Source organism: Pan paniscus, chromosome 4 (genome assembly GCF_029289425.2).
Source record: "Pan paniscus chromosome 4, NHGRI_mPanPan1-v2.0_pri, whole genome shotgun sequence".
Classification (NCBI taxonomy): domain Eukaryota; kingdom Metazoa; phylum Chordata; class Mammalia; order Primates; family Hominidae; genus Pan; species Pan paniscus.
Genome location: NC_073253.2, coordinates 44,076,829 through 44,104,247, shown reverse-complemented (window position 1 = coordinate 44,104,247; position 27,419 = coordinate 44,076,829). Strand labels below are relative to the sequence as shown.

The 27,419-nt window shown below is 42.3% G+C and overlaps 1 pseudogene; it reads right to left on the bottom strand.

The window, feature by feature from the left end:
- Positions 1 to 24,091, bottom strand: part of LOC117977912 (beta-glucuronidase-like) — a 52,224-nt pseudogene extending 28,133 nt beyond the window's left edge.
- Positions 24,092 to 27,419: the final 3,328 nt, after the last annotated feature.

Genomic DNA, 27,419 nt, shown 5'->3' with positions numbered 1-27,419 from the left:
AGTTATATGTGTGTGTGTGTGTGTCTATTGTAAATGAGATTGAGTTCTTGATTTTGTTCTCAGCTTGAATATTATTGCTATATAGAAATACTACTGACTATTGGACATTGACTTTGTATTCTGAAACTTTATTGCAGTCATTTGCCAAGTCTAGGAGTCTTTCAGAGTCTTTAGGGTTTTCTTTGTATAAGACCATGCCATCTCTTAATGTAACTTCTATCCCAACTTTTGTGGTAATTTTTTTCTTGCATTTTTCATAATTTTATTTTCTAATTTGTTTATCCAGAAAAACCATTTAGTTCTGTTTGGTATTAGACTTGAAAACAGTGCAAATTTTCTTTCTTAATAAATAATGAAAATAAATTTCGTTTTTGAAATTCATCCATGTTTTTGCATCGTTCATTCATTTTTATTGATGTATTGAGTAGTCTTAAGTTACCAATTTCATTTTTAATAGTTATGCTTTTTCCAAAAATTTTATAATAATTAGTTTTATCATGACTATTCCTATATACATATTCATATAAATGCATAACAAAGAGTGCAGTTGCTCATTTGGAGGGCATGCCATCTTTAGCGCTATGACTATTAAATAAATCGTTTGCATTGATTAAGAGAGTGATATTCCACATCATCACCAGGACTGTGGATTGTCAGACATTTTAAGTAACTGTGGCTCCCCATACAGGATAACTTGGTTAAACTTGCTATTCACTTGGCATCCCTAGCATTATATTATTGTCATCATAAGAATGGAACCCAAAGTTCTAGAGTTTTTAATCAATTATCAAACAACAATTAATTGAATAGCGTGTAAGTTCCTAACCTTGTGCTAGCCGTTGTCCTACATTTGTGATAAGAATAGATAAAGTGCCCTTCTACCTAGCAGTTTAGACAATAAACAAGGAGAAAAGAAATTAAATGTGTATTGTATGATAGCAGGTTAGTGATAATCACTAATAATCCAATGAGTTTATATGATACCAAAATATTGATTAGATCAGGAAATCACTGCTAAAGAGGAAACATTATTTATCAGTATGTTTATAACAGATGGAGCAATGAGTATAAAAGTCATGTGTTAGGGTATGCAAGATGATGATATAGAGCAGAGTAATCAAGGCAAAGGATAATGGTAGGTGGAGAAGCCAGCTTATAGTTCTGAGCAAGATTATATCTTTAGCTTTTATTAGGCATGTAAATGAAATACTTTTGAGATTTTCAGCTGGAAAAATGAAACTAATGTGAAATGCATTATATTGCCAGAGATGACTTCCATTGCCTGGTGGGGAAGAGACTGGAGGAAGGATGGATAATGGCAGCACACAGATGCTGCTGAGAAGCTATTTTAGTAGTTCATGTAAGAGACCATTGTCAAATTTGCAATAAACTTCCAGGTGAAATGGAATTGACTTTCTAATGGCTTGGAATGGTGTATATAAAACAGCTGGTAATGACTCCATGTTTTGAAGCTTTAGAAAATAGATTAATAATGGCTCAAATTACTGAGTGAAAAATTACTGGGAAAGAAGCAGGATTGGCAGGATGCAGATAAAGAATTCTGTTTTACTTACTAAGGTTGAGATGCCTATTTGATATTCAAGGCAGTCGCAAATGAGATGAGTGTTCAGGAATGAGATATCAGCTAAAGATATAAATTTTAGTCTTGTGCCCATATCTTAGCTGCAAGGAAGGATTTTATGAACTGCTGGTGAGACTGTAAATCAGTGCAATCAACGTAGACAAAGAAATAAATGCATACACCATGTCATCTTGTAATAACTCCCAACCCCCAACACCTAAAGAAGAGACTGTGTGTTTAAGTTGGGAGTGTATTGTGGAGTAAGAATAAGAAACAGGATGGGTGCTATAGGGAGAGAGAGTAAAATCTAGAACACATTATTAAGTTAGGTGATGGAATACTATATGACCATTCACTGAAGTGAAACAACGGGGGAAATATGTATCCATCAGCTCTAGGAGTTCCATTTTTCAAGCATAGCCTCATGGATGCTAACTTCTCAATGTGTCTAGACAGTGCATTTATGAGTACCAAGCAAAATGCCTACAACAATCCACACAACATTGTCTGAGAAATCCCACAGCAGAAAGTGAATTCTTGCTCTAGTCTGAAGCCACATACTATCACTTCCATCTTTATGAAACTGACCAAAGTCTACATAAAAATAGTAACCAAGGCTCTGACTGGAACAAGAGGTAATGCTGAGAGGGTCTGCAGTGATGTAAGATCCAATACACCCTGTGATTTTTAAATTTTGTTCCTGGGTTTATATCCTAGAGAAACTCTGACATATATATGTGTATATATATATACATTTATATATATACACATTTAATATACATATACACACATACACATTCATAGCAGCTTTTTGTTGAAATAGCAAAAAATGAGAAAAAAACTAAATGGCAATATAATGAACAAAAGGGAGCTGTGTTTTGATATTTTTATATAGTACAATGCTAAACAGCATTTAAAATAATTGATAAGAATTATATGGGCCAACATAGATGGACATCATCAATGTCATATAAAACAAAATAAAGCAGAAGGTAGATAGACACTTTTTTTTTGAGTCGGAGTTTTTGCTCTGTTGTCCAGGCTGGAGTGCAGTGGCGTGGTCTTGGCTCACTGCAACCTCCGCCTCCCGGGTTCAAGCAATTCTCCTGCCTCAGCCTCCTGAGTAGCTCGGATTACAGGCACCCTCCACCACGCCTGGCTAACTTTTGTATTTTTAGTAGAGACAGGGTTTCACCATGTTGGCCAGGCTGGTCTCGAACGCCTGACCTCAGGTGATCCACCCACTTAGGTCTCCCAAAGTGCTGGGATTACAGGCATGAACCACCACGCCCTGATGATAGACACGTTTTTAACTTCTAAAAATATATGATCATGATTGTGTCTGTGGAGACTTGCACATATACTAAATTTTAAACAATTAGAGATATTTGTTCATTACCACATTTTAGGAGTCATTATTTCCTCTATGAAGAGAGAAAGGAATTTGATACAAGTTCACAGGGGCTTCCAGTAGATTGAGACTTTTATTTCTAGCTGAGCTGCTGATGTATGAATTTTTTTTGTTATTATGACTTTCATATGTGTTAAAAATAAAATGAAAAAACAAGGATTAGGTGAGGAACCTATACGTCTCTAATATGCAGAATACCACAGAAATAATGACTGTTGGGAAATTAGGCCTTAGCTCTGATGTTTGAACCATCCCCTCAATGTTTCCCAGTGCTTCTTAGAGTATTTTGATCACCTCTGTGTTGGTGCTTTAGAACTAGAGAAGCCCGTTTTGTTAACTTTTTTTTTTTTTTTTTTTGAGACAGAGTTTCACTCTTATTGCCCAGGCTGGAGTGCAGTGGCACAATCTCGGCTCACTGCAACCTCTGCCTTCTGGATTCAAGCGATTCTCCTGCCTTGGCCTCCAGAGGAGCTGGGATTACATGCCACCACATCTAGCTAACTTTTTGTATTTAGTTGGTCGGGCTGGTCTTGAACTCCTGACCTCAGGTGATCCACCCATGTCAGCCTCCCAAAGTGCTGGGATTACGTGCGTGAAACACTGCACCTGGCCTTTTGTTAACTTTTAGTTTAAGTTCAGGAGTACACGTGCAGGTTTGTTATACAGGTAAACTCGTGTCATGGGGATTTGTTGTACAGGTTATGTTGTCACCCAGGTATTAAGCTTAGTACCCATTAGTTACTTTTCCTGAACCTCTCCCTTTTCCCACCCGCTACTCTCAGGTAGGTCCGAGTGTGTGGTGTTCTCCTCTATGAGTCCATGTGTTCTTATCATTTGGCTCACATTTATAAATAAGAACATGCTGCATTTGTTTTTCTGTTCCTGCGTTAGTGGGAGCTGAGGATGGGTGGAGCTGAGGATAATGGTCTCCAGCTCCACCCATGTTCCTGCAAAGGACATGATCTTGTTCTTTTGTATGGATGAATACTATAAAGTCTTCCAAACTGTTTTGGTTTTGGTTTGTTTTCTTTCTTGAGAAAGGAAAGACAAAATAGAAATAAAAGAGTAGGCCGAGCGGGGTGGCTCATGCCTGTAATCCCAGCACTTTAGGAGGCTGAGGCAGATGGATCACTAGGGGTCAGGAGTTTGAGACCAGCCTGAACAACGTGGTGAAATCCCGTCTCCACTAAAAATACAAAAAATCAGTCAGGCATGGTGGCACATGCCTGTAATTCCAGCTACTAGGGAGGCTGAGGCAGGAGAATCGCTTGAATCTGGGAGGCAATGGGTTGCAGGGTGTGCCGGGATGGCACCACAGCCTGGGTGAAAGAGTACCAATGTATGGCAGAAATCAAGAGAAGAGTTTGCTTTTTAGAATAACTACACCCTGGACATTAGTTTCAAGAAACCGTCTGCTGGAAATATAACTATATGTTTAAGTTGATGGATCATTATTACACGTAGCAGAAAGTCACTCCTTGCTAGAAAGCCCTGTGTAGGTCATTAGGCATCACAGTGTGGAGTTATCTAAGCAAGCACCAAGGTAGGATATCTGAATAACTGATTTATTTCCATGTTTACTGAGAATATTCATTGCAACAAGTCAGTAGAGAAACAGTAAAGAGGGCAGGCATGGCTATGCTTCTGTAGAATCTAGTGAAGAGGAGATAATTTCAAATAACCCAAGAAGGTAAATGAGTAGTCAAATTTTGAAAAGGACTATTAACTCACAAACAGGAAACTATAATAGAAAATAGTTGGTTGAAGGCAGAAAAGATTCCTCTGAAAAGCAATATATAAGCATAGACTTCGAGGATGAAGAGTCACTCATTTTGAAAGAGCAGATGAAGAAAGTTTCAGGACAAAGAAACAGCATCTGCAAAGACCTCAACGAAGATATCACACAGAAAATGCTGTATTTAATCTGTTGCTAGACAAAAGTGAGCTACGGATCACATGGTCTTGGATGAGGGAGACAGATGATATAGTTTGTATGTCCCGCCCAAATCTCATGTTGAAACGAGATCCCCAGTGCTGAAGGTGGAGCCTGGTGGGAAGTGTTTGGATCACGGGGTCGAATCCTTCGTGGCTTGGTGCTGTCTCCATGGTAGTGCACCTACCCCAACACACTCTCTCTCTCTTGTTCCTGCTTTCACCATGTGAAGCGCCTGCTCCTGCTTTGCCTTCTGTCATGAGTAAAAGCTCCCTGAGGCCTCTCCAGAAGAAGATGCCACTGTGCTTCCTGTACAGCCTGCAGAACTGTGAGTCAATTAAATATTTTTATAATATCCAGTCTCAGATATTTCTTCATAGCAATACAAGAACAGCCTAATATAACAGATAAGCAGGGGCTAAAGTCATCAAAATTAGAATTGTGCATTTAATTTTGATTGCATTTAATTTTGATTGCATTTAATTTTGATTGCATTGAAAAGGCAGATGCTTTGAGGCTAGAATGAGGTAATAACTGTTTTGTTTTGTTTTGTTTGCTCTTAACAAACTAGTCTGACTTCAGTCCATAATAAATTGGAGAGGAACTGGTAGAAGATAAAAGAACTGGTAAAAAGCCACTGTAAATACTCAAGTTTCAAAAACAATTTTTTGGTAAGGGCAAATCCTCAGGTCAAGAAAAGTGTGTTACTAAATTCTGTTAGTTTCCAGAAGAAAGATAAAGTCATATGACACAGATTTTACTCCTTACGTTAGAGAGTGTGCTAAGGATACCACCCACATTTTCCAACATTTATTTCCATCATGTTTTATGATCTTCATCTATATTCCATCCTCGTTATTTCTAGCAAGTCTATGAAATTTCTTACATTAATAGAAATAATGTATTAATATTCAGCAATGTGCTAAACATTGTTGAAACATTGTCTCAATATTACTCTTGGAAGAGCTCTGAGGTAGACAATATTTCCAATATATGAGTCATGAGGAAACTGAGGAATGGAAAGATTAAACAACTTGTTGAGGGTAGCATAATTGTAAATGGTGAAGACATAATACAAATCCTAATATCTATGACTCTAATGCTTTAAAAAATCATTATATACACTACGCTGTCTCTGATGTGTGAATCTACCCACTTCTAATTCATTATAACAAGTATTTGTTGCCAGGTAGCATTCTAGGCTTTGGGGATACATCTTTGGAAAAGCTTATAGAAATCTCTGTCCTCAGGGAACTAATATTCTAGGGACTATACAATAAACAATAAGCAAAAATGTAACATGTATAGTGTGTTAGACTGTAGTAAGTACAATGGCAAAAAATTAAGAATGGAGAATGTCTAAGGGGACAGATTGTTTGGAATTTGAATAAAGTGGCTATGGAAAACCTCACTGAGATAACGGCATCTGACCAAAAGCATGAGGAAGATATAGAACAAACCGTATCTGTTGCATGTTTAGTAATAACCAAGAAAATACTGTACGTGAAGCTGAGTGAGAAAATTACATAGTGGAAGGAGGGAAGTCCATAGAAGAATTGGGGGCTTCATGTGGTGGAGCATCTATAAAGCATTGTGCAAGTTCTGACTTTTACAATGAATGAAATGAGAGATCAGAGTTTTACACAGAAAAAGGTAATAACCTGATACATGTTTTAAAGTGATTATACAAATTGCTCTTTTGAGGATGTACTGAAGGGTGCCTTATGCAGAATCAGAAACACCTGTTTGCTGGCCATTTCAATAACCTGGGCAATAAATGATGGTGGTTAGCACCAGGATGCTAGTGGTGAAAGTAGCAAAAATGATCAGAATTGAGCTGCATTTTGAACATACAGTTAATAAGTTCTGTGGCATGAGAGAAAAATGATTCCATAATATTTCTATTGAGCAACCTTGTTGATTTGATATTCAAACTAAGTCCTAATATTAAACAATGTAGGAATTTCAATGAAAATATGACCAAAGGGAGAAAATGGCTCCCAACCTACTGTAATTAAAGTTCCCTTCTGTTGTTTTAAAATGCTACTATGGATAGAGAAAACAAGATACGGATTTGGAAGAAAATTACCCACAGTCTAATTGTCAGATTTATTGACTTAAATGTTACATGGCAATAAAGTTGAAAGAAAAATAAGAAGAAATTCTAAAAGCCAGCATGTTAGATTTATTCCCTCCACAAAAAGAATTGCTAATATTTATAAAGTGAGATAATATGCCAAATACTTGTACTTGGCATAATTGCATTTTCTCAACAAATCCTATATAATCAACATTGTTTTATTTGTGTATGTGTGAAAAATCATGACACCTGCAGTTTAAGTTACATTTGTATGAAACAGTCAATATGTGGCAGAGCCAGAATAAAGCCCACATTTAGATTAAAGGAATTCTCTTTCCATTGCACCCACCCGTATTGCCTGTGGAAACCCTAAACAAGCCATTTAAATTTGTTGGAATTCCGTTTTTCAACTTTTTAAAACTAAGAGTCCAGTCCTAAATCAAGTTAATGTTTAAATTCTTCACTTATGCTTAGTATGTACATTATTCCAAAATGTGAATTGGTCCCAAATATCATATTCATTCTAACAGAGGACATTAAAAGTTTAAAAGATATCTGTTATATGGCTGAACTGATTATATTTTATCGGAAAGTGAAAGGAACTGAAAGGAACTACTCAGCACATTTCTAATGAGTATACAGAGGAAAAGTATTTTGCCTCATTTAATTTTGTAAAATCTCTCTCTGGCACATAATTCACAGTCTTTTTTTGCCCACAGGAATAGTGAGGCAGATATGTATTAATTCATGTCATAATACAAGAATAGGTAGCGATAAAACACTGGCATTTTCCAAATTGCCAGTATAAAGAATTGTCAGAAGAACATGGGTATTAGCTTCAGATTCTCCAAGGGGTTAACATTTATGTTATCTGTTAAATATGAATTATGTATTAACTTCTCATATTTCATATATAAAACTTTATGCTTTGGTCCTGTTCCTCGGGATGACGACCTTGATGTAATCAGAAATAATAGTGTTCTTTACCAAAGACATTAATCAATAACTTTATAATATGAAGCACTATGAATATTTAATGGCTTCAGCTTGAATAATTCAAATCCTGTATTACTAAAAAATAAAGTCAATTGAGTGACTGAGAGTTCCATATTCCACAATTCCTGCTCTGCTTACTACCTATTCTATTTACTATTCTCTTTACTATTTGAGAAGGGTATGGAGTTGTGTATGTTGCAAACATCACGTAACTTTTTTTCGACTTTCTTGAACACGTCATATTATTTTTTTTAGTTCATTTTCTGAATATAAGTAATTTCTGGTGAATTAATACTTTAAACAAGAGTTCACCTGGAAAGCAGTAGGCAAAATTTCATTAAAAATATTATTTTATTAACATACCTTAAAAATGTAATAGGACAATGCCTCAAAGAACAATTTCAAAATAAAAACACAGAAAACAAATGACCAACAAAATTGCTCTGAAGTCTTAAAAACAGAAATAAATACTTCAATAATCATAGGTAATATGGAAATCCAATGTATGACTTACCTATAGAAAACCCTTCTGGAATTTCATTTAAATCTAACGTCAATATGAGCTATGTAGGAAGTCCATTAATAAATAAGAATATTATATAGGTACACATGTATATATTAATTTTAAGCCATATGCAGCCCTATTTGAAAACGTTAAAAAAATCATCAGGATTAGTCCATACTGATTATTAAAAAATAAAATTGTCATTGCTCATTGTAGAAGATAAATGGCAGCTGTGCAGCAGATGTGTTTATAGCCACCCAGTAATCCTATCGCCTCAATAATGCATTTCCCTTTTTTTAGTTAAAAACTTAATGACATTAAGAAACTGTATGTGTTTAGGAATATGAATATAGAAGGAGTAATCATTGTTTAGTAAAATAAGTTTTACTTGCATATTAAAATTTACTGTGTTTGTGAAGATGCTGATAGTACATTACATATGGAGATCCAAGTGCACATAGTCACTAATTCTTTAAACTATGTTTGATATTAGTAATAATTTACTTTACATATATATCGGAATTTAATTGAAAAATAGTAAATGACTGCTAATATACATTATTCTTCTGAGTTGCATTTTTGCTTAATGAAATAGAATTTTTAAAAAAATTGTTTATCTTTATTCCTACTAGATTATACATTTCATGAGAAAAGCATTATCTCTTTATTAGTATATTTGTTTACCTATATTAGAACTTGACTTTGAAATAAACCAGATATAATACCATTGTTGTAGATGTATTTATTGTAGTAAAAATAATATTCTGCATCTGAGTTTTGAGCAAGGAGATTTTACAGTCTCCTTTCAGTTAGAAAAGTACAAGACCCTCTTAACTGACGTTGGAAATGTAAGTAAAGAAGATAAAAATTAAAATGATAAAGAAAAGCATTTGGGGTATAGTATCACTGTGCTTCCCAGGAGAATGAGTTGTAAGTGCTCACTCCGCATTTTTCCGTAACATATACTTAAAGTAAGCACACAGGGGCTACAGACGCTATTTTTTGGTTCAACATGACCTGAGCAGTTAATTATTTGTAAAGGGAAGAAGCAAGAATAGGCTCAGGGAGGGAGACAGAGAAAGATTGGGTGGGGCGGGGAGGGAGGGAGAGTTTCACCTGTATCTAAAACAGATCAGAAGCAATTTCTTCCTCCAACTCCTCACTTGTCTATTTCTACTAATAAAGAGCAAAACCAGACAAAATAGATTATTGTGTCATTTTTGTTTTCTTATTTTGTAATACACAGAAAAACTCAAGCTGGAGACGGAAATGAACAGATGCACATGGCTGGAAAGACTCAGTGCTAATCTCTACAATGTTGTTTTAATAGAATGGAGACAGGACCATATACTTTCTTACAATAATGAGGATCAATAAAGACAAAACTGACACTTTGTAATGAATAATGATCTGAACACTCACCTGAGAAAGTATCTCTTTGTTGCAGGTTTTTGGAAATGGGCTATATTTTTTGAATCATAACCGATATGTTCTGCCATAAACAAGAGGATTTCAAGCCAGCTCCATCTGGTCGAAAATTATTTTATTTATTACTAAGAGAAAAGTGTAAGACAAGTCCTGTGGTAAAAACAGATTTATTGCCTCTGCTATTCACCTGTGTTATTTCTTCATATATTAACCTTGACATATATTATCCATTCTTCACAGCAATGGCTTTGCCGTGGCAAATTAAATATCTCATTGTCCTTCTCTGTCCATTTTACATTATAATGTTTCTGAGTAGACTTTTATAGCTCTCTCACAGAATTATAGCAAGTCTTTAAATAAAAACAAAATTGAAACAAAAATTTTAGACTCAACTTAAAATCCCTCTTTATTTTATAATTTGGATTTTTAAGTAAAATATGCTATATCCTATTTAACGAGAACTTTCGTATGTAATGTATCAATGGAATTATCTAAAGCTCATTTGGTTTTGCATAAAACACAATTAGAGTAAAAACATTCTAAAATAGACACTGGAATAAAAACAATGAAAGCAAAACTATTAATTTTACATTTTTCATTCAAGTATTTTGATTTTTACTATATTATATTATTATATTAGGTATTAGAGTAATCATTGATCGCTTTCAAAACCCTGCTCCTTTCTAGGTGCAATGAAGAATTTTTATTTTAATGAAAAGTTATCTTAAGATGTAAGACTTGTGAATGATAGTAAAGATTTAGTAGACCCAATGTATTCTCAGATAAATGTAAAATAAGTAAGATATGAATTAAAGGGTAAATATAGAGTTTAACAGCATAGATCTTAAAATCCATTATCATAAGGTAGAAGGATGTATAATTTATCATGATTAAAATATACTAAATATTCATATCACAGCATTCTGATTTCTGATATCTACAATTTAGGTGACATATATACATATGTGTGTATATATATATAACTGTATTATTTGATATTTTAAAAGATAAAAGAGTTATATATTCAAATACCAGTCTAGATGTTGCTCTGAAAGTATTGTTAGATGAGATTAACATGAAAATCAGTAATTTTTGAGAAAAGCAGATTATTTTCCAAAATATTGTAGGGCTCATCCAGTCAATTGATTATATTAAAAGACTGAGATCCCTGAAGGAAATAATTCTGCCTGCAGATTGCCTTTCGTCTTGAGACTGTAACATCAACTTTTCTCTAGGTCTCTTGCTTGCTAGCCTACCCTGCCAATTTTTTATACATTAAAAAATATTTTTCTCAAATATTGTAGTTCTGCTATTTCCAGAAACGCTTGAGGATTGTACTTCCAAGTTCTTTTAAAGTTGATCATCGTCATGAAACTCATCATCAAATGGCATTTGAGCAAAATCTTTATTAATTAAACATGAGTGGAAGTTTAAAGGCTAATGCACAACTCACTCAGGCATTGTGAACTATGTGTGCAGACAGATCACAACTCATCCTTGGTCTCTGGGTGTGTCTGCGTCTATTACTGACTTACCCTGGATATGTAAAATGAGTAAGAAAAACTTTTTGTGTTAGCCACTGGGATTTTTGGTTTGTGTATTACTTTAGCATATTATCTCATTTTGAATGCTATAGTTTAGGACACTAGTTTAAACTACTGAAGTTAAAATGTTCTCCTTATTTCAGAGGAGAGAAGGATCTTACAGTGACAGACATCCATTAGTAAGAATTAATTTCTAGAGATAAAGTGAATTCAGTAACCACAGTGTCAGTAGAGTCAGCATGGTCAAAATAGTCTACATGGGAAATGTTTGGTGGCTCTTAGTTAATCATGGAGTCTCTAGAACCAAAAGTTATGAATGCCAATTAAGTTTCGATTTGGCTTATATGATCTCAAATCTTCAGGTTTACAAAACATATCTTGAGCCACCACCCAGCTCTGTCACCCAGGCTGGAGTGCAGTGGCACCATCTCAGCTCATTGCAGCCTCCGCCTCGGAGGTTTAAGCGATTCTCATGCCTCAGCCTCCTGAGTAACTGGGACTACAGGTGCTCACCACCATGCAGGGATTTTTTTTCTATTTTTTTGTAGAGACACGGTTTCACCATGTTGGCCAGGCTGCTCTCGAACTCCTTACCCCATGATCCGCCCACCTCGGCCTCCCAAAGTGCTGGGATTATAGGCGTGAGCCACTGCGCCCAGCCCATTTTTTCTTTTCACCCACCTCGGCCTCCCAAAGTGCTGGGATTACAGGCGTGAGCCACTGCACTGAGCCTAAAGCTCATTTCTTAACACATAAAGCTTTGCACCTCTCCACAAAACTGCCATCAGGGATGTCCCCAGAAACCATTCATCCCAGGTGCCACGCAGAGAAGAGTTTCTTGTTCTCCTTTTCCCTTTACCTCTTCTCTCTCACCTCATCATGTTCATTCATTCATCCCTTTTCCATTCTCACTTTTAAGCTTTAACCTTTCAAAAGCCTATCTTCCCCTATAAGTAATGTATTGTAACTCCCGCCATCACCATATCCTTCTCCAACCAACCAAACTGCCATCCTGAGTTTATGGAAAGCCCATAAACTAAGAAGAAATGGGAAACATTCATTGCTAACTTGGCAGCCCCTCATCCACCCTACGTGAGAGCACAGATCTTATTGTCTTTGAAGACCCTTTCTTTCTTTTTTTTTTTTTTTTTTTTTGAGAAGCAGTCTCACTGTCGCCCAGGCTGGAGTGCAGTGGCACAATCTCGGCTCACTGCAAGCTCCAACTCCTGGGTTCATGCCATTCTCCTGCCTCAGTCTCCCGAGCAGCTGGGACTACAGGCACCCGCCACCACGCCCGGCTGATTTTTTTTTGTATTTTCAGTAGAGACACGGTTTCACTGTTAGCCAGGATGGTCTCGATCTCCTGACCTCATGATCTGCCTGCCTCGGCCTCCCAAAGTGCTGGGATTACAGGCATGAGCCACCGTGCCCAGCTCCTTTTTTTTTTTAAAGACAGGTCTCACTCTGTTGCCCAGGCTCAAGTGCAGTGGTGTAATCATGGCTTACTGCAGCCTCCAACTCCTGTGCTCAGGCTATCCGCCTGCCTCAGCCTCCCAAGCAGCTAGGACTACAGGCACACACCACCACACCTAGCTAATCTGTTTAGTTTTTGTAGAGATGGGGATCCTGCTATGCTGAACAGGCTGGTCTCAAGCAATCCTCCCACCTTGGCCTCCCAAAGTGCTGGGATGACAGGCATGAGCCACCATGCCTGGTCTGAAGACTTTTAAATGCTGCCATATTCAAGACGCGTTGAAACTCACCTGTATTCGATGAGCCTGCTTTTCGCAAATGAGTAACATAAAACAGACTGAAATACCTTAAGCTTCTCAGCCTTTTACCCTCCTCTGGAATAATGAGTGTATCCCAAAAGTAAATCCATAATGAGGTCCAGTTTTTCCTTCATCCTTGGCTATGAAATAGACAAGAAAAAGGCAAGCTAGCCATTTCCATCTCACTATAGCAGACTCTCATGTTTGCTTTTTGACCGTATGTGGGAAGCAGGGGCCTGACTGCTTTCCTACTTCCTAAGCACAACTTACTTTTCCTAGGAAATTCTCAACACAACCTACATGGATTAAACCAGGTTTCCCCCTTTGTTTCCAATATTCTTACAGCCAAAATGTCCAGAATGGGCAAGGCAACCTGAAAAAATGAGGACGGGTACATTATCCCATGCGCTAAACTGCCACTTACACTGGTTAGTCATGAAATCGGCAAAATTCCAGATGAGCTCTCCAACCACGTATTTTCTGCGTTTTTGATCCAGACCCAGATGGTACTGCTCTAGCACACTTTTCTGGTACTCTTCACTGAACATCAGAGGTGGATCCTGGGATTCAAGGCAAAGAGAATTAAGAGTAAGAACTGGCAGAATTGTAAATGTTAGATAAAAATAAAGATCCACTTGATGGTGACCAAAATATCTGTCCTCACTGGGGGCTGTAGTGACTGCAGGACTCACTGATGCTAGGGTAAAGACAGTCAGGGAGAAATTGGAACTCATCATTCTCAGTAAACTATCGCAAGAACAAAAAAGCAAACACCGCATATTCTCACTCATAGGTGGGAATTGAACAATGAGATCACATGGACACATGAAGGGGAACATCACACTCTGGGGACTGTTGTGGGGTGGGGGGAGGGGGGAGGGATAGCATTGGGAGATATACCTAATGCTAGATGACGAGTTAGTGGGTGCAGCACACCAGCATGGCACATGTATACGTATGTAACTAACATGTAACTTTAGGGTACATGTGCACATGTACCCTAAAACTTAAAGTATAATAATAAAACAAAACAAAACAAAACAAAAAAAACGACAGCCAGGGAATGATGTAACCCAGAATTAAAAAGGAGGTTTAAAAAAAAAACATCAATTAGTAACTGCTTTATTTATAAATATAACCTGATACTCAATTTTTCTAACTTTTCCGTCTCTATCTGCTGATACAGTCTTAAGGCTGAACTACACTAGAAGGAAAAATATGTCTTTAGGTCAGGCGCGCTGGCTCATGTCTGTCATCCACGCACTTTGGGAGACCGAGGTGGGAGGACTGTTTGAGCCTAGGAGTTCAAGACTAGCCTACAAAAAGTACAAAAGTTAGCCAAGCATGGAGGCACACACCTGTGGTCCCAGCTACTTGGGAGGCTGAGGTGGGAGGACTGCTTCAGTCCCGGAGGTCAAAGCTGTGGTGAGCTGTGTTTGCACCACTACACTCCAGCCTGGGTGACAGAACAAGACCCTATCTCATGAATGAATGAATGAATGAATGAATGAAAAATGAAATTAAACTAAACCAGGCTGGGCATGGTAGCTCAGGTCTGTAATCTCAGCACTTTGGGAGGTCGAGGCAGGAGGATCACTTGAGCTCAGGAGTTCAAGATCAGCCTAGGCAACACAGTAAAACCCAGTCTCTATAAAAAGGCTAAATATTCGCTAGGTGTAGTGGCGCATGCCTGTGGCTCCAGCTACTTGGGGGGCCGAGGAGGAAGGATCACTTGAGCCCAGGAGGTTGAGCAGTGAGCTGTGATTACGCCACTGCACTCCAGCCTGGGCAACAGAGTAAGGCTGTCTTAAAAAGAATTTTTTTTTTAATTAAACCAAATAAATTCAGTTATCCTAGTCATATATCAAGACTTCAATAGCCACATGTAGCTAGTGGCTACCATTTCAGACAGTGCAGACATGGGGCATTTCCATCATTGCAAAGGTTCTTTTTTGAAACAAGGTCTCACTCTGTCACCCAGGTGGGAGTACAGTGGTGCAATTATGGCGGACTGCAGCCTTGACCTACTGGGCTCAAACAGTCCTCCTACCTCAGCCTCCCAAGTAGCTGGGACTAGAGGCAAGCACGACCATACCCAACTATTTTTTTTTTTTTTTTTGAGATGGAGTCTTGCTCTGTCGCCCAGGCTGGAGTGCAGTGGCACAATCTCGGCTCACTGCAACCTCCACCTCCCCAGTTCAAGCGATTCTCCTGCTTTAGCCTCCTGAGTAGCTGGGATTACAGGTGCATGCCACCACACCCAGCTAATTTCTGTGTTTTCTTAGTAGAGACGGGGTTTCACCATGTTGGTCAGGCTGGACTTGAACTCTTGGCCTCGTGATCCACCCACCTCAGCCTCCCAAAGTGCTGGGATTACAGGCGTCAGCCACTGCACCCAGCCACAACTCATCTTAAATATTTTGTAGAGATGGGGTCCATGTTGTGCAGACTGGTCTCAAACTCCTGGGCTCAAGAGATCCTCTGACCTCGGTCTCCCAAAGGGCTAGCATTCCAGGTGTGAGCCAGCACACCCAGCACTGCAGAGGTTCTATCAATGCTCACCTAGACCCTCTCGAGTTTCTTAAGAATTCAGAACTGGGGCTGGGCATGGTGGCTCATGCCTGTAATTCCAGCACTTTGGGAGGCCAAGGCAGGTGGATCGCTTGAGGTCAAAAGTTCAAGACCAGCCTGACCAACATGGTGAAACCTCATCTCTACTAAAAAAAAAAAAAAAAAAAAAAAAAATTCAGTGAGCATGGTGGTGCATGCCTGTAATCCAAGCTACTTGGGAGGCTGATGCAGGAGAATTGCTTGAACCTGGGAGGCGGAGATAGCAGTGAGTCAAGATTGCACCACTACCCTCCAGCCTGGGCGACAAGTGAAACTCCTCCTCAAAGGAGAAAGAATTCAGAGCTGGTTACCTTTTCAAAGAGAATGAACAAGGGTGCATATCCACAAACCACTTCCCCCTACTTGACTAGTTTGCAGAAGTGTCATTCTGTAAGCATGATAAATTTAAGGGTGCAAACAGAACAGTGCAGTCCATTGTGGGTGGCTGTTCCCTGTGTGTCAACGGGAGTCCCAGGAGCTGTGCAAAAGAGTGTGAGCTGGCTGGGGAGGGGACAAGGGGCTGGATGGGGTTCAGGAATCCACATGAAAAAAACCCCACAAGACAAAGCAACATATCTTTGGTGAGAAGGACAAAAAATGAGATGGATAAACAAATGAGGACAGGCCAGGCATGGTGGCTCAGGCCTGTAATCCCAGGATTTTGGGACGCGGAAGCAGGCAAATCACTTGACGTCAGGAGCTCGAGACCAGCCTGGCCAACATGGCAAAACCCCACCTCTACAAAAATACAAAAATTAGCTGGGCATGGTGGCAGATGCCTGTAATCCCAGCTGCTTGGGAGGTTGAGGCAGGACAATCGCTTGAGCCTAGGAAGTGGAGGTTGCAGTGAGCTGAGATCACACCATTGCACATCAGCCTGGGTGACAGAGTGAGACTCCATCTCAAAAAAAAAAAAAAAAAAAAAGACAAAGTGAGTGATTAAACATGGCTCTAAGATCTCACTCATGCCCTCAACAGGTATTATTTAGCATGTGCTGTGTCAGCTATTGCAGAGTACCTGGGAAACAACAATAAATAGGACTCCTGTCTCCTGAGCCCACAGTCCGATCAAAGAGAGAGCCAAAGAAATAACAACGGTGCCTGGCGAGAATGTTGGGAGAGCCAGGTTCCGGCTGCAACAGGGCAGAGCACGGGGAAGGTTCCCTCCGCCTGGGGCAGGCAGGGTAAACCTCCCCACAGAGGTGACAGCTATGAGGAGACTCAGATGCCAAATAGATATCTTTTCAGCCACGTGTCGTGACTCATGCCTGTATTCCCAGTACTTTGGGAGTCCAAGACAGGAGGTGAAGACCAGCCTGATAGCGAGACTGCATCTCTACAAAATATTTTAAAACTAGGCTGCACATGGTGGTGCACGCATGTAGTCCCAGCTACTCAGGAGGCTGAGGCAGGGGAATCGCTTCAGCCCAGGAGTTCGAGGCTGCAGTGAGCTATGATGACACCACCACACTGCAGCCTGGGCAACAGAACAAAACCCTGTCAGGAAAAAAATAAAAAATAAAAAAAGGCTAGCACAGTGGATCACACCTGTTAATCCCAGAACTTTGGGAGGCCAAGGCAAAAAGATCAATTGAGTCCAGGAGTTTGAGACCAGCCTGGGCAACATAGCAAGACCCTATCTCTAAAAAAATAAAAAGAAAAGGATCTTTTAGTTGGTGATTATGGTGCCAACATGGGCATTCCAGGCAGAAAGAATAGCTCAAGCAAGAGCAGGAGAGCAAATGAGGGCAGTGGAAACAGATCAGTGGCCAGGAGTGAGAAGAGAAGAGGATGAAAACCCAGGAGAGAGCAGAGGACACTGAGTGTCCTGACTAGGGGTTAGGACTTTGTCCTATGGGCCTGGGGGAGCCAATGACAGGACTCAAAAATTTTGATTTGTGGCCAGGCACAGTGCCTAACACCTGTAAATCCCAGCGCTTTGTGAGCCTGAGGCAGGAGGATCACTTGATCCCAGGAATTCAAGACCAGCCTGGGGAACACAACAAGGCCCCATCTCCACAAAAGTAAAAAAATTAGCCAGGCATGTTGGCCTGTGCCTATGGTCCCAGCTACTCAGGAGGCTGAGGTGAGAAGATCGCTTGGGCCCAGGAGGTTAAGGCTGCAGTGAGCAGTGATCGCACCACCCCACTCCAGCTTGGGTGACAGAGAGAGAGGCGGTCTCAAAAACACATAAAAATTTTCATTTGTTAGAAAGACCACCTGGGCACGGGTGATAGGAGGCTGTCTGGAAACAAGGCCAGTAAGGAGTCCATCTTTGAGGACCAAGCGAGTGGGGCAGAGGCCTGGCTGCTGGTGAGAAAGGAACGTGGACAGGGTAGCGGGAGGTGAGCCCAAAGCTGAAGCAAGGGGAGCACTGCAGTGGGCGCAGGGCAGGGTGGGGGAGGCAAGTGGCATCTCTGCCCAAAGAGAATACACAAGCAGAAAGTTCAACACCGCTTACCTGGTGAAACCCTACAAGCGTTTCCACTCCATACTCGCTCTGAATAATGGGATTGTGATGTCTTACACCAATTCTCAAACTGGGTGGCCAGCTGCAGCTGAATCAACTCCAGGTGCCCATAGTTGCAATACCAAGAGTAGTAGCTGTTCACACGGATCACATCCACATACAGAGCCTAGGACCAGAGCAGCAGAGCCCGTTCAGCAACCACAAGACCGCATGACTCAGTACTCACATGCTGTGGGGGCTCCTCTGACAGAGAAGGTAAGAAGGGGATGTAATCCCAGCACTCTGGGAGGCTGAGGCAGGAGGGTGGCTTGTGGCCAGGAGTTCGAGACCAGCCTGGGCAACACAGCAAGACCCCAGCTCTACAAAAAATAGTATCAAGAAAATTAGCACGGCACAGTGGCTCATGCCTGTAATCCCAGCACATTGGGAGGCCAAGGTGGGAGGATCACTTGAGCCCAGGAGTTTGAGACCAGCCTGGGCAACATCGTAGGACTCCATTTCTACAAAACAAAACAAAAAGCCTAGAACGGGAAGAGCTGCCTCTCGGGGCTGAGAACATCCAACTGCACCAATTTAGATCCTGAAATTACCCTGCCCCACAAGCAAAAAACATGGTCACAAAGTGGCTCAAAGGAGGCAGGCCTGTGATTGCACACTGACGCTCACGACGTGTGCAGCTGGGAAGGGCTGTGAGAGGCAGAGCAGCTGCCAACACGCAGTCCTCAGCCAAAACCCAGGGCCCCCGCCACTGGAACTGACTCCTCTCCAGGCAGCACTCCCAGCACTGGGCATCCCCTCACCTTGCCCTGGAGAAGCGCTCCCACCCAAGGGGCCAATGCAGTCATTCTCGCAGATAATCTTTTTGCGCTTTGTTTGGAAGACAGAGTCTCGCTCTGTTGCCCAGGCTAGAATGGAGTGGCACAATAGTGCAACCTCTGCCTCCCACGATCAAGCGCAGGCGTGGTGGCATGTGCCTGTTATCCCAGCTACTTGGGAGGCTGAGGCAGGAGAATTGCTTGAACCTGGGAGGCGGAGGTTGCAGTGAGCTGAGACTGTGCCACTGCACTCCAGCCTGGGCAACAGAGCAAGACTCTATCTTTAAAAAAAAAAAAAAAAAAGAATGCTAGTATCAGCCAGGCACGGTGGCTCATGCCTGTAATCCCAGCACTTTAGGAGGCTAAGGCAGGACGATCACTTGAGCTCAAGAGTTTGAGACTGGCCTGGGCAACATAATGAGATCCCATCTCTACAAAAACATTTAAAATTAGCTGGGCACAGTGGTGTACACCCGGAGTCCCAGCTACTTGGAAGGCTGAGGCAAGAGGGTTGCTTAGGCCCAGGAATTCAAGGCTGCAGTGAGCTGTGATCACACCACTGCACTCCAGCCAGAACAACAGAGTAAGACCTTGCCTTCACAAAAAAAAAAAAAAAAAAAAAAAAAACTCAGGTTCCAACCCTGGAGTTACTAAATCAGGATCTCAGAATGCAGAGATCTGGCATTTCAATAAAACTTCCCCTGGAGATTCTGATCAGCCAGGTTTGGGCCAGATGAACTCTAAGCTCACTTAAACCTTTGACATTTTATGAGTCTATTAAACCGAGTACAAAAAATGCTGAGTCCAAACTGGGCAAACAAATCCCATTTCCCTATGCCCAGCCTCCTTGGATTCAGAAAGCCACACTGCCTGGAGAGTAAGCAGAGAGAGAACTGTCATTAACCCAAAGACCATCTTTGAAAACAGACTGGCTGCGGCTGAGTGCGGTGGCACATGCCTGTAACCCCAGCCCTTTGGAAGGCCGAGGCAGGAGGATCACTTGAGCCCAAGAGTTCGAGACCAGCCTGGGCAACATGGCAAGACCCTGTCTCTATCTTTCTAAGTAAAACAAAATAAAAAGCTCAGACTGGCAGCACATGGTTCTTTCCAGCTGTTCCCATGAACAGGCTTCAGGACAAGCCCAGGCAAAGGCAGGGAGAAATGGGGTGGGGACCCCCAGGCTCACCTCCTTGTCTGCTGCGTAGGTGGAGTTGGTCACAAAGGTCACAGGCTGGGAGGGGTCCAAGGCTTTGGTGTGAGCAATCACCATCCTGTCCACAAAAGAGAGAAGACACAGGTTCCGTCAGTCTGGGAAAGGCTCAGACACCCTCTCATCCTCTCTGTCCCATCTTCCCCTGCCAGAACACAACTGGGGGCCAGGCATGATGGCTCACATCTGTAATTCCAGCACTTCAGGAGGCTGAGGCAGGCAGATCACTGAGGTCAGGGGTTCAAGAACAGCCTGGCCAACATGGCAAAACCCCATTTCTAATAAATATACAAAAATTAGCCAGGCATAGTGGCACGCATCTGTAACTCCAGCTACTCGGGAGGCTGAGGCACAAGAACTGCTTGAACCTGGGAGGTGGAGGTTGCAGTGAGCCGAAATCATGCTACTGCACTCCAGCCTGGGCCACAGAGCAAGACCCTCCCCCAAAACAAACAAACAAACAAACAAAAAAGAAAGAAAGAAAAGAAGAAAAAAAAAAAGCACAGAGCTGCTGCTTTCTTCCCTAACTTGAGATGTATTTTACATAAGGGCACGTTCCTCTAGTCCTAGACCGAGCTCTCTAACATCACACTTTCTCCCCCACCCCTGAACCCAATTCCCCCAGAGGCGTAGCCACCCTGCCAGGTACACAGAGCTGAGGTCACTGGACTGAACACTGCCAAAAATGAGGTTCGCTTCCTGAAATAGCTCTTGAACACAGGAGTGAATGGGCTGTGGATTCAGGTGGAATATTTATTAATGCATCAAGCAAACAGGTAGTGCGAGGTGGGAGGTAGGCATGGGGCTGGGTGCTAGGTGCTCAGTAATGACTCAAATCTAAGTCCACAGGTCCTGGACAGCGGGAGTGGAGATGCATGCACAGAAAAACGGTGCAAGTGCCAGGCGAGGTGGCTCACGCCTAGAACCCCAGCACTTTGGGAGGCTTACTTGAGACCAGGCGCTTGAGACCAGCCTGGGCAACATAGCAAGACCTTGTTTCTACAACAAATTTAAAAATTAGGGCCGGGCATGGTGGCTCAAGCCTGTGAGCACTTTGGGAGGCCAAGGCAGGTGGATCACGAGCTCAAGAGTTCGAGACCAGCCTGGCCAACATGGTGAAACCCCATCTCAACAAAAAATAAAGAAGAAAACTAGCTGGGCATGGTGGCGTGAGCCTGTAATCCCAGCTACTCGGGAGGGTGAGGCAGAACTGTTTGTACCCAGGAGGTAGAGGATGCAGTGAGCCAAGATCGCACCACTGCTCTCCAGCCAGGGAGACAGAGCAAGACTCTTGACTCGTGGGGAAAAAAAATATTAAAATTTAGCCTGGCAAGGCAGCGCACGTCTGTGGTCCCAGCTATTTGGGAGGCTGAGTGGGGAGGATCGCTTAAGCCCAGGAGGTCGAGATGGCAACGAGCTATGATTGCACCACTGCACTCCAGCCTGGGCAACAGAGTGAGACCCTGACTCTGAAAAACAAACAATGAAAGAAATGTTGTGAATGGAAATGACAAGTGGTGGCAGGAATTGGGCACTCTATGAGACAACAGACACATCCCGGATGGGAGAGTCAGGGACAGACTTTTAGAAGAAATGGCCTTTATGCTGAGTCAAGTTAACCAGGAGGGATGAAGGGAAGAGGCTCCCAACAGAGGGACCAGTCCGTGCTCAGAGCTCCCAGCATCTGCCCAAGGCCTCCACAGAACAGACTGTTGTGTTTTTGTTTTGTTTTGTTTTTTTGAGATACAGAGTCTCATTCTGTAGCCCAGGCTGGAATGCAGTGGCATTATCTCAGCTCACTGCAATCTCTGCCTCCTGGTTCACCTGAGGCGATTCTCCTGCCTCAGCCTACCTAGTAGCTGGGATTACAGACGTCCACCACTATGCCCAGCTAATTTTTGTATTTTTAGTAGAGACAGGATTCACTACCTGTTGACCAGGCTGGTCTCCAACTCCTGACCTCAGGTGATCCACCCACCTCAGCCTCCCAAACTGCTGGGATTATAGGCGTGAGCCACCACATCCGGCCTAGACCGTTGTGAAGCTGGTTTTCTTCTTCTTTCCTCAGTTCTTTTCTTCTACATCTTCCCCCCATCATTGCTCTGCCCATCCGAAGGCTGTGGCTGGCACAGGACAGAACAGAACCTCCTAGCCTCAAGTTCCAAACCCACACTCTCCAATAGCCAGGCTCTCAGATGGGAAGCTTCAAAGCCTTGTGACAGCCTGGCTGAACCTCTCCAGCCTGGGCACTCCCTCCATTTCCTGCCCCGGAAACAGGCATCTCCTCTGGCCACCTCCCAAAGCCTGTCTGGAAGCCTCAGGCACCCGCTCCTGGAAGCCTGTACGATTCACAACAAAGGGCCTGTCCACCCAGTCGTGCTGAGCACACCCCTATTCCCCCGAGCTCTGAAATGTCCTTTGCCCAGGCTAGGACAACATCTCAGAGCCTTCTGCCTGCTGCAGACTCGGCTCAGCCCAAATCACTCCATGAAATTGGGCTGTGGCATCTGCCTCAAGGAGCATTTCTACAACCTCTGCTGCCTCTACTGCAAATGAAACTGGCTCTCACCCACTGGCTCTCGGTGACGGGCACAGTGCGGAGCCCCACAGGGAGTGTGTAGAAGTCAAAGGCCCCAGTGACTTCTGTGCAGTCAGCCGCACCTATGACAGCCAAAGCGCCAGGTGTGAGCGCCCCGACAGCCTGAGCCCCATCTGGCCTGCCCTACAGCAGGAAGACCCCTCGTGCATGTACCCCGGAAGTCGCCTCTGGGCCTGCAGAGAAGCAGCAATCAGAGGCTCTGCCCTTCACTAGCTGACCCTGGGACCTGCCCTTCAAAATCAGGCCTTCTCCTTGACCAGACGAGGTGGCTCATGCCTGGAATCCCTACACTTTGGGAGGCTAAGGCAGGAGGATCACCTCAGTCCAGGAGTTCAAGACCAGCCTGGGCAACCTAGTAAGACCCCAACTCTATAAAAAGGATTTTTTTTTTTGAGACAGTCTCACTCTGTCACCCAGGATAGAGTGCAGTGGCATGATCTCAATTCACCGCAGCCCCCGCCTCCTGGGTTCAAGCAATTCCCCTGCCTCAGCCACCCGAGTAGCTGGGATTACAGACGTGCACCATCATGCCCTGCAAATTTTCATATTTTAGTAGAGACGGGGTTTCACCATGTTGGCCAGGCTGGTCTCCAACTCCTGGCCTAAAGTGATCCGCCCGCGTCAGCCTCCCGAAGTGCTGGGATTACAGGCGTGAGCCACCATGCCCGGCCTACAAAAAAATTTTTTTTAATTAGCCAGGCATGGTGGCATGTGCCTGTAGTCCCAGCTACTCAGGAGGCCAAGGTAGGAGGATTGCAGCTCAAAGCTGCAGTGAGCTGTGATCAGGCCATTGCATTCCAGCCTGGGTGACAGAGTGAGACCATCATGAATAAATAAATAAATAAATAAAAAATCTGGGCCTCCCACCAAGGGTGGGAAACATCAGAAAGCTCAGAGGACCACACCTGCCCGTTCACCTGTCCTGGGCTCCTGCTGAAGCCAGGGCTACCAGATGGGGGCAAAAGACCTCCCTTAAGCAAGTCCCAAACCACCATTACCTCCCACGAGTACAGGTAGGCGGGGTGTTTGTGCATCAGGTACGGCCACCAGAGGTTGGCACCCAGCACCTTCCGCTGGCCCTGGGTCCCAGCCTGGTTGTCCACGACTTTGTTTTCTGCATTCAAAAGACACACTTCCAACTTGAACTGGTTACTGCACTTGACGGAGATCTGGTAATTCATCAGCCCTGCAGGAGGCAAGAGAGACCAGGGCTTAGGGAGGGACATGACCTGGGTCACACAAACGGGAAGGCCCCACAATGACCACTCCCAGGCACTCTCATTTGCTTCTGTTGCTTTTTTTTTTTTTTTTTTTTTTTTTTTTTTGAGATAGAATCTCGCTCTGTCACCCAGGCTGGAGTGCAGTGGCATGATCTGGACTCACTGAAACCTCTGCCTCCCAGGTTCAAGTGATTCTCCTGCCTCAGCCTCTGGAATAGCTGGGATTACAGGCACCTGCCACCACATCCAGCTAATTTTTGTATTGTTAGTAGAGACGGGGTTTCACCACATTAGCCAGGATGGTCTTGATCTCCTGACCTCGTGATCCGCCTGCCTCGGCCTCCCAAAGTGCTGGGATTACAGGCTTGAGCCACCGTGCCCGGCCCTGAACCAATGCGCCCGGCCCGCTTTTTTAAATTTTTAAATTTTTAAATTTTTTTTTTTTTTTTTTTTTTTTGAGATAGAGTCTCACTCTGTCACCCAGGCTCGAGTGTAGTGCTGCGATCCTGACTCACTGCAACCTCCACCTCTGGAGTTCAGGTGATTCTCCTGCCTCAGCCTTCCGAGTACCTGGGAATACAGGAATGCACCACCATGCCCGGCGAATTTTTGTATTTTTAGTAGAGACGGAGTTTTGCCATGTTGGCCAGGCTGGTCTCGAACTCCTGAACTCAGGTGATCCACCCGCGTCAGTCTCCCAATAGATTAGATATATTATTGATGAATTGCTTCCTTTAACACCCTATTCATTGAATTTTCCAGTAAACCACAATTACTAATTACTCCTGAAATCAGAAAAGAGGTTAAAAAGATTTTATAACAGTAACCTATGAAATCTACTACTTTCAAGTAATAGTAGTTGAATTACCAAAACCCGTCACTCAAGCCAATGACTACAATTAAGATATTAGTAACATTTCCTAGATAAATAAAGTCAATTAATTATATTTGCATCTGGGAAATAGAGAAAGTACATATAAGCCATGATTTTGAAGTCAAAAGAGAGAGAATATTTGGCAAGGAGGGTTGAGTTATAGTATGTAATTATAACATATAGTAGTTTTTTGTATGCTGGTAACTAATTTTAATTTCCTACATTTTTATGTAGATTTCTGCTATTCTTGTCCTATTTTCCTAATCATCTTTCTATATGGATGACTACATAAGTCTGAGAATACCAAAAGAGACAGACACAGAACCAATCGGATTCCTTTCTTCTTGAAGCTTCTGCACAGCAAAAGAAACTATCAACAGAGTGAACAGACAACCTACAGAATAGAACATTTTTGCAACAATGCATGTGACAAAGATCTAATGTCCAACACTGATAAGGAACTTAAACAAATTTACAAGAAAAAAAAAATCTCATTAGAAAGTGGGCAAAGGACATAAACAGACACTTCAAAAGAAGACACACATGCGGCCAACAAGCATATGAAAAAAAGCTCAATATCACTGATCATTAGAGAAATGCAAATCAAAACCACAATGGCATACCATCTCACACCAGTCAGAATGGTTATTATTAAAAGGTCAACGCCGGGCATGGTGGCTCATGCCTATAATCCCAGCACTTTAGGAGGCCAAGGCAGGCAGATCGCATGAGGTCAGGAGTTCCAGACCAGCCTGGACAACCTGGCGAAACCCCGTCTCTACTAAAAATACAAAAATTAGCCCAGCATGGTGGCGGGCGCCTGTAATCCCAGCTACTCAGGATGCTGAGGCAGGAGAATCGCTTGAACCCGGGAGGCAGAGGTTGTAGTGAGCCGAGATCATGCCACTGCACTCTCCAGCTTAGGTGACAGAGCGAGACTCTGTCTCAAAAAAAAAAAAAAAAAAAAAATTGAATTTTGTTTAAATCGCTAACACATACTGGGCATTTAATAACAAAAAAAAGGACATGAGATTGTGATCCTTATGAGGGTTTGAGAGGCATTTCACTAGGGTTCAACATAGAGCAGTCTGCAACATACTGTAATAATTTAATCCAATGGCTCATCTACAGCACCTAAAAAGATTACAGCAGATTCTCATTATTCAGGGTAGTTACGGTCTAGAAAGTTCCATGAACAAATAAAAAGTTAGGTTTCAGCAAGCTACTGGTCACATTTTTGTAAGCTTACCAACACCTACTTTTGTTGTATGTGTGCTTATTTAATATATATTGTTGGCCAGGCACAGTGGCTAACGCCTGTAATCCCAGCACTTTGGGAAGCCAAGGCGGGCAGATCATTTGAGGTCTGGAGTTCGAGACCAGCCTGGCCAACGTGGTGAAACCCAGTCTCTACTAAAACTACAAAAAAAAAAAAAAAAAAAAAAATTAGCCAGGCATGGTGGCGCATGCCTGTAGTCTTAGCTACCTGGGAGGCTAAGGCAGGGGAATCGCTTGAACCCAGGAGGCAGAGGTTGCAGTGAGCCAAGACTGCACCACTGTACTCCAGCCTGAGCAACAGAGTGAGACTCTATCTGAAAATAATAATAATAATAATTAATTAAATGAAGAATAAATAAAAAATATACATTGTTCATTCATTAACATTGAACTCACAGCCAATGGCACTACAGCACTCACGCCTGAATGGAGTTTATTTAATGCATGTATTTTCTCTGTAAGGCACATCACAGACTTCTTGGACTTGTGAATGCTAAGCAGCACTTCAGCACTATGCTTGGGGGTTAATTTAAATGGCAAAACAACCAACAAACAGTACAAAAATAGGAAAAGCATGGCATTAAATAGACCACAAAAAGGATACCTGACTATTGTATGACAGCTGAAAAAGAAGGCAGAATATCATCCTGTTCAACTCAAATTCTTTGACACTCTATGCAAACACATGACTATGAAAGTGCTGTGAGTACTGATGTGGGGGTTACAAATAATAGTAGGTGAGTTCACAAATACAAAAGCTGAAAACAAGGAGGATCGACTGTATTTTCGTAGACAATCTAATCTCATAGAAGATTTCAATTCAGACAAAAATCATGAGAATTACTGTATTACAAAAGGGCACTAGATAGGGGGAAAAGAGTAAAAATCACAATTAAAACAAACGTTCAAAATTCTGCAGCAACCATATCCAGTTACACTTTAATATGTTTGTGGCAGACTACATTATTGTTCCCAACTCATCACCCCTCCCTATATCTACAACCTTTCCCCAAGACAGTGCAGTTCCTCCTGCTAGAGATCAGGTATATTTATCTATACTATCAATGTGAGCCATGGACAAGGTATGTGCTT